The 6,000-nt window shown below is 36.8% G+C and overlaps 1 long non-coding RNA gene across 1 annotated transcript in view; it reads right to left on the bottom strand.

The window, feature by feature from the left end:
• Positions 1–2,363: 2,363 nt before the first annotated feature.
• Positions 2,364–6,000, bottom strand: part of LOC105483778 (uncharacterized) — a 203,235-nt gene continuing 199,598 nt past the window's right edge. Inside the window, exons 8-9 of the long non-coding RNA XR_011608532.1 lie at positions 4,039–4,144; positions 2,364–2,497 (exon numbers count right to left, since the gene is read on the bottom strand). This is a non-coding gene — a long non-coding RNA (uncharacterized lncRNA). The remainder of the gene's footprint in view (positions 2,498–4,038; positions 4,145–6,000) is intronic.

Genomic DNA, 6,000 nt, shown 5'->3' with positions numbered 1-6,000 from the left:
CTCTAGCTTACTTTATTGTAAGAATATAGTACATAATACACTGATATGGTTTGACTGTGCACCTGCCCAAATCTCAACTTGAATTGTATCTCCCAGAATTCCCTTGTGTTGTGAGAAGGATCCACTGGGAGGTAGTTGAATCATGGGGATCAGTCTTTTCCATGCTATTCTCGTGATAGTGAATAAGTCTCACAAGATCTGATGGGTTTATCAGGGGTTCTGCTTTTGCTTCCTTCTCATTCTCCCTTGCCATCACCATGTAAGAAGTGCTTTTCAACCTCTACCATGCTTGTGAGACCTTCTCTAGCCACATGGAACTATAAGTCCAATTAAACCTCTTTTGTAAATTGCCCAGTCTTGGGTATGTCTTTATCAACAACATGAAAATAGATTAATACAGTAAATTGGTACCAGTAGAGTGGGCATTGCTGAAAAGATAACTGAAAATGTGGAATTGACCTTGGAACTGGGTAACAGGCAGAGGCTGGAACAGTTTGGAGGGCTAGAAGAAGACAGGACAATGTGGAAAGTTTGGAACTTCCTAGAGACTTGTTGAATGGTTTTGCCCAAAATGCCGATAGCAATACGGACAATAAAGTCCAGTCTGAGGCAGTCTCAGATGGAAATGAGGAACTTGTTGGTAACTGGAGCAAAGGTGAATCTTGTTATGTTTTAGCAAAGAGATTGTCAGTATCTTGCCCCCCTTGAGATTTCTGGAACTTTGAATTTAAGAGAGATGATTTCAGGTATCTTGTAGAAGAAATTTCTAAGCAGCAAAGCAATCAAGAGTTGACTTGGGTGTTGTTAAAGGCATTCAATTTTATAAGGGAAGCAGAGTATAAAAGTTTGGAAAATTTGCAGCCTGACAATGCGATAGAAAAGAAAATCCCATTTTCTGAGGAGAAATTTAAGCTGGCTGCAGAAATTTGCATAAGAAAGGGGAGCTGTATGTTAATCCCCAAGACAATAGGGAAAATGTCTCCAGGGCATGTCAGAGGTCTTCAAGGCAGCCCTACTCATCACATGCCTGGAGACATAGGAGGAAAAAAAATGTTTTTGTGGTCCAGGCCCAGGGTCCTGTGCTGTGTGCAGCCTAGGGACTTGGTGGCCCAGTTGCTCTAGCCGTGACTACAAGGGGCCAAGGTACAGCTCAGGTCATGGCTTGAGAGGGTGCAAGTCCCAAGCTTTGACAGCTTACACGTGGTATTGATCATGCAGGTACAGAGAAGTCAAGAATTGAGGTTTGACAACCTCCACCTAGATTTCAGAAGATGTATGGAAACACCTGGATGACCAGGCAAAAGTTTGCTGCAGGGGCAGGGCCCTCATGGAGAACCTCTACTTGGGCAGTGTCAAAGGGAAATGTAGGCTCAGAGCCTCCACACAGAGTTCCTACTGGAGTACGGCCTAGTGGAGCTGTGAGAAGAGGGCCATCGTCCTCCAGACTCCAGAAGGGTAGATCCGCAGACAGCTTGCCCTGTGTGCCTGGAAAAGCCACAGACACTCAACACCAGCCCGGGAAAACAGCCAGGAGGGAGGTGGTACCCTAAAAAGCCATAAAAGTGGAGCTGCCCAAGTCCATGGGAACCCACCTTCTGCATCAGCGTGACCGGGATGCGAGACATGGAATCAAAGGAGATCGTTCTGGAGCTTTTAAGATTTGACTGTCCCGCTGAATTTTGGACTTGCGTGGGGCCCCAGCCCATTTGTTTTGGCTAATTTCTCCCTTTTAGAACAGCTGCATTTACCCAACGCCTGTACTCCCATTGTATCTAGGAAGTAACCACCTTGCTTTTCATTTTACAGGCTCATAGGCAGAAGGGACTTGTCCCAGATGAAACTTTGGACTATGGACTTTTGAGTGAATGCTAAAATTAGTTAAGACTTTGGATGACAGTTGGGAAGGCATGACTGGTTTTGAAATGTGAAGACATGAGATTTGGGAGGAGCTAGGGATGAAATTATATGGTTTGGTTGTGCCCCCACCCAAATCTCAAAATGAATTGTACTTCCCAAAATTCCCAATTGCTGTGGGAGGGACCCAGTGGGTTAGAATTAAATCACGGGGACTGGTCTTTCCCATGCTATTCTCTTGATAGTGAATAAGCCTCATGAGATCTGATGGGTTTATCAGGGGTTTCTGCTTTTGCTTCCGCCTCATTCTGTCTTGCCGCTGCCATGTAAGAAGCGTCTTTCGCTCTATGCTATGATTGTGAGACCTTCCCTAGCCACAAGGAACAGGAAGTCCAATTAAACCTCTTTCTTTTGTAAATTGCCCAGTCTCAGGTATGTCTTTATCAACAGTGTGAAAACGGACTAATACATGCATGCACACAACATACAAAATAATTTATTAATTGATTGTTTATGTTATCAGTAAGGTTTCCAGTCAACAGTAGGCTTTTAGTAGTTATGTTTTGGGGGACTCAAAATTATATGTAGATTTTCAACTCTTCCAGGGTTGGTTCCCCTAACTCTCTCCTTGTACAATAGTCAACTGTACTTGAGCCACGTTGTTAATACATGAAATAAAAAAAGAATGATCCAAATTAAAAGTAATAATAATAACGGAGTTCAAGTCTTATTTGACTCAGATGCATACTACTTCCCTTATCTTCCTGAATCTCAGGTTCCTTAATAATAAATTAATTTTACCTACCTTACCTATTGCATAATGCTCCAATAAAGATCAAATAGACTAAAATAATTTTACCTGCGTTACCTATTGCGTAATACTCCATTAAAGATCAAATAGACTGTATGCCCTTATGATTTGTTAGGTAAAACATATATACATAGGTTATCACTATGATCTACTGTGTTCTCTAAAATAATACCTTCGAACTTGAAATAGATGTAAAAGTGATCTATATTTGAAATCAACAAATATACACTTCAAGATAGTTCATTGAAGAAAACAAGAAATAATCAGAGAAATTATGACATGCTTTAAACTGAAAGATATGAAAGTAAATTATTTCAATCTTGTGAAATATAGCTAAGCAGTATTTAGAGGCAAATACACAGCTTGTAACAAAAAGTTTCAATACTAGAAAAACTGAAAATTACTAAGACATAATTCAAATCAACAAAATCAAAACTAAAAAATGAAATAATAAAGTAATCAAATAGTGAAATGTAAAACAAAGGAACAATCATGTAGGACAATATAGAAAACTATATTCACAGAGTAATACTTTATTACACAGACAATTATAAATTTGAGAAGGGAAGATTTCTTTTGCAAGCATAGTTTAAAGGACGTAATCATGGAAGAAACTATGATAGGCCAGAAACAAAAAGAAAGCATAATTCCTCTATTCAAATAACAAGCATTTATTGGACACCTAATATGTGTCAGGCACTTATTTAAAATAGTTTTTAAAAAGATAAACGTCTTAGAGATTTTATTCTATCAGGGAAGTTTGTGAAACAAAATTTTAAAGTAAATAAATAGTATATTAAAATGTGATGAGTGCCGGGCGCGGTGGCTCACGCCTGTAATCCCAGCACTTTGGGAGGCCGAGGCGGGCGGATCACAAGGTCGGGAGATCGAGACCACGGTGAAACCCCGTCTCTACTAAAAATACAAAAAATTAGCCGGGCGCGGTTGTGGGCGCCTGTAGTCCCAGCTACTCCGGAGGCTGAGGCAGGAGAATGGCGTGAACCCGGGAGGCGGAGCTTGCAGTGAGCCGAGATCGCGCCACTGCACTCCAGCCTGGGCGACAGAGCGAGACTCCGTCTCAAAAAAAAAAAAAAAAAAAAAAAGTGATGAGTTTAATAAAAAAAAATAGTAGTAAAGAGTGACAAAATTTGCTGGGGAACCGAGAGTGTAATTTTCAACATGACAATGAGGAAAGTCTCATTTTTCTGAGGTAAATCTTACTCTGAAAAACACAAAATCACTTATTTATCTGTCAAAATTCAGACTGACATATCTAATTGCTTATTCAACATTTCCACTTGGGATTTTAATTTACTTCCCAACTTTAAAATGTACGAATCTACTCTGAATAATGACGTCAAAACCTACACCACCTTTCTGCCAAAACTGGTTCATCTGCAGTCTTCCTCATTATTCAGGGAAATTCCTCATCATTCAGGGAAATTCCTCATCACTCATGCCAATGCAGACTTCCAGTTACTTGCAATGATAAATAATGAATAAATATATAAGTAAATAAATAAAATCCTGCAGAAATTCTTTTTTTCATCTTTTTCTTACAAAGGACATCCGATTTGTCAAAAATAATTCTGTCAGAAACAAAGTCAGAGATATCAAAACACATGTATGATTATTTAACAGATCAACAGATATATATGAGAATGTGTATATTCATAGGAACAAATATATGGAAATACACAAATATCATTATTTAATGATTTATAAGACATATATCTGTATGTATATATAATGTACATAATTATCTCTGTATACAAACACTACATATAATGCTATGTATATGTACGTATTTTTGATGTAAGTTAAAATAGAGATTTGAACACTTTAAATAAAAAGCTTTTGCAAACTTGTGTGAATAGATATCTATAGGATGCTGCAACCAGCTCTGAAAATTCACATTCTTTTTTAGGATATATACAGTGCTTATACAAATCACAATGAAGCACATCTCAATATTTTTCAAATAACAAATAAGAAAAACATAACATAAAATGACATGTATTTAAATTTTTTAACATTATTTTAAGTTCAGGGGTCCAAGTGCAGGTTTGTTAAGTAGGTAAATTTGTGTCATGGAGGTTTGCTGTACAGTTTATCAGCCAAGCATTAAGCCTACTACCTATTAGTTGTTTTTCCTGATTCTCTCACTCCTCCCATCCTCTACTCTTTGAAAGGACCCACTGTGTGCTGTTCCCCTCTGTGTGTCCATGTGTTCTCATTATTTAGCCCCCACTTATAAGTGAGAACATGTGGTGTTTTGTTTTGTGTTCCTGTGTCATTTTGCTAAGGATAATGGCCTCCAACTTCAAAAATTTAAATCAAATATTTAAACAGTGTTAAGTTGAAAAAATATGATGTTAATAGAATAGACAGCTGAATGATAGTCACTGTACAACAAGTCACTTATGCAATGCAACTGCAATACAGGAAATGTATGATTTTAAATGCTTATATTTTTAAAAAGAGACTCTAAGTCTTAAATTAGATATACCCCCAAATCTTAAGGAGTTCACAGAAAAATAGAATAAATTCACAGATAATTCAAAGAATTTAAGTAAAAAACAAAAGTTCATTAACCATAACATACACATTTAACAGAAAATAATTAAATTTGATTCTTTAAAAAATTGCTAAAAATGACAAATCTTGAATCTGACCATAATGATACTAAACAGGCAAATTTCACACTCATAAATGTAAATGTCAATATCCTAAGCAAAACACCAGCAAAATATACTCGGAAATAATTAAGTAAATAATTCCTTATTGAAATTTATTTTAGGTATGAATATTTACTTTAGGGTGAGGGATGTTTATTGTTCAAAATTAGAAAACAAATGTCGTTCAGATTACTACTAGATTAAAATACAAAATCATAGTTGTCAAACACCCTGATATGATAACATTTAAATCACTAATTATAAAAGTTTTCAACAAACTATAATAAAAGTTTCCATTCTAACTTCATAAATGGAACCTGCTATAAGTCTCCAGCAAACATTTTCCACTTCTAACATTAAACATCTTCTTTTAGGATGGAAAACTTGACAAGGGTACACCAGATAACCGATTCTATTTAAAATTAAAGTGAAGCTTCTAGCCAGCCCAAGAAAGCAAGAAGTAGAAACAGACTACTTTAAAAATTGAAATAGAACATCAACTTCAGGCCATGATAGAATAACAAAAAACGAACTTATCATTCCACTTTAGAAATGAGAAACCCGAAAAAGTATATGAAACAATGTTTTCCAAAAACTGGACAAAACAGTGTGAGATAGTGATTCTTGAGAGAAGGAAAATAAGTACAGTGAGTCCTA

This window comes from Macaca nemestrina, chromosome 10 (genome assembly GCF_043159975.1).
Source record: "Macaca nemestrina isolate mMacNem1 chromosome 10, mMacNem.hap1, whole genome shotgun sequence".
NCBI classification, from domain to species: Eukaryota; Metazoa; Chordata; class Mammalia; order Primates; family Cercopithecidae; genus Macaca; species Macaca nemestrina.
The sequence above is the reverse complement of the archived record's forward strand: the minus strand, read 5'-3'. Positions and strand labels throughout refer to the sequence as shown.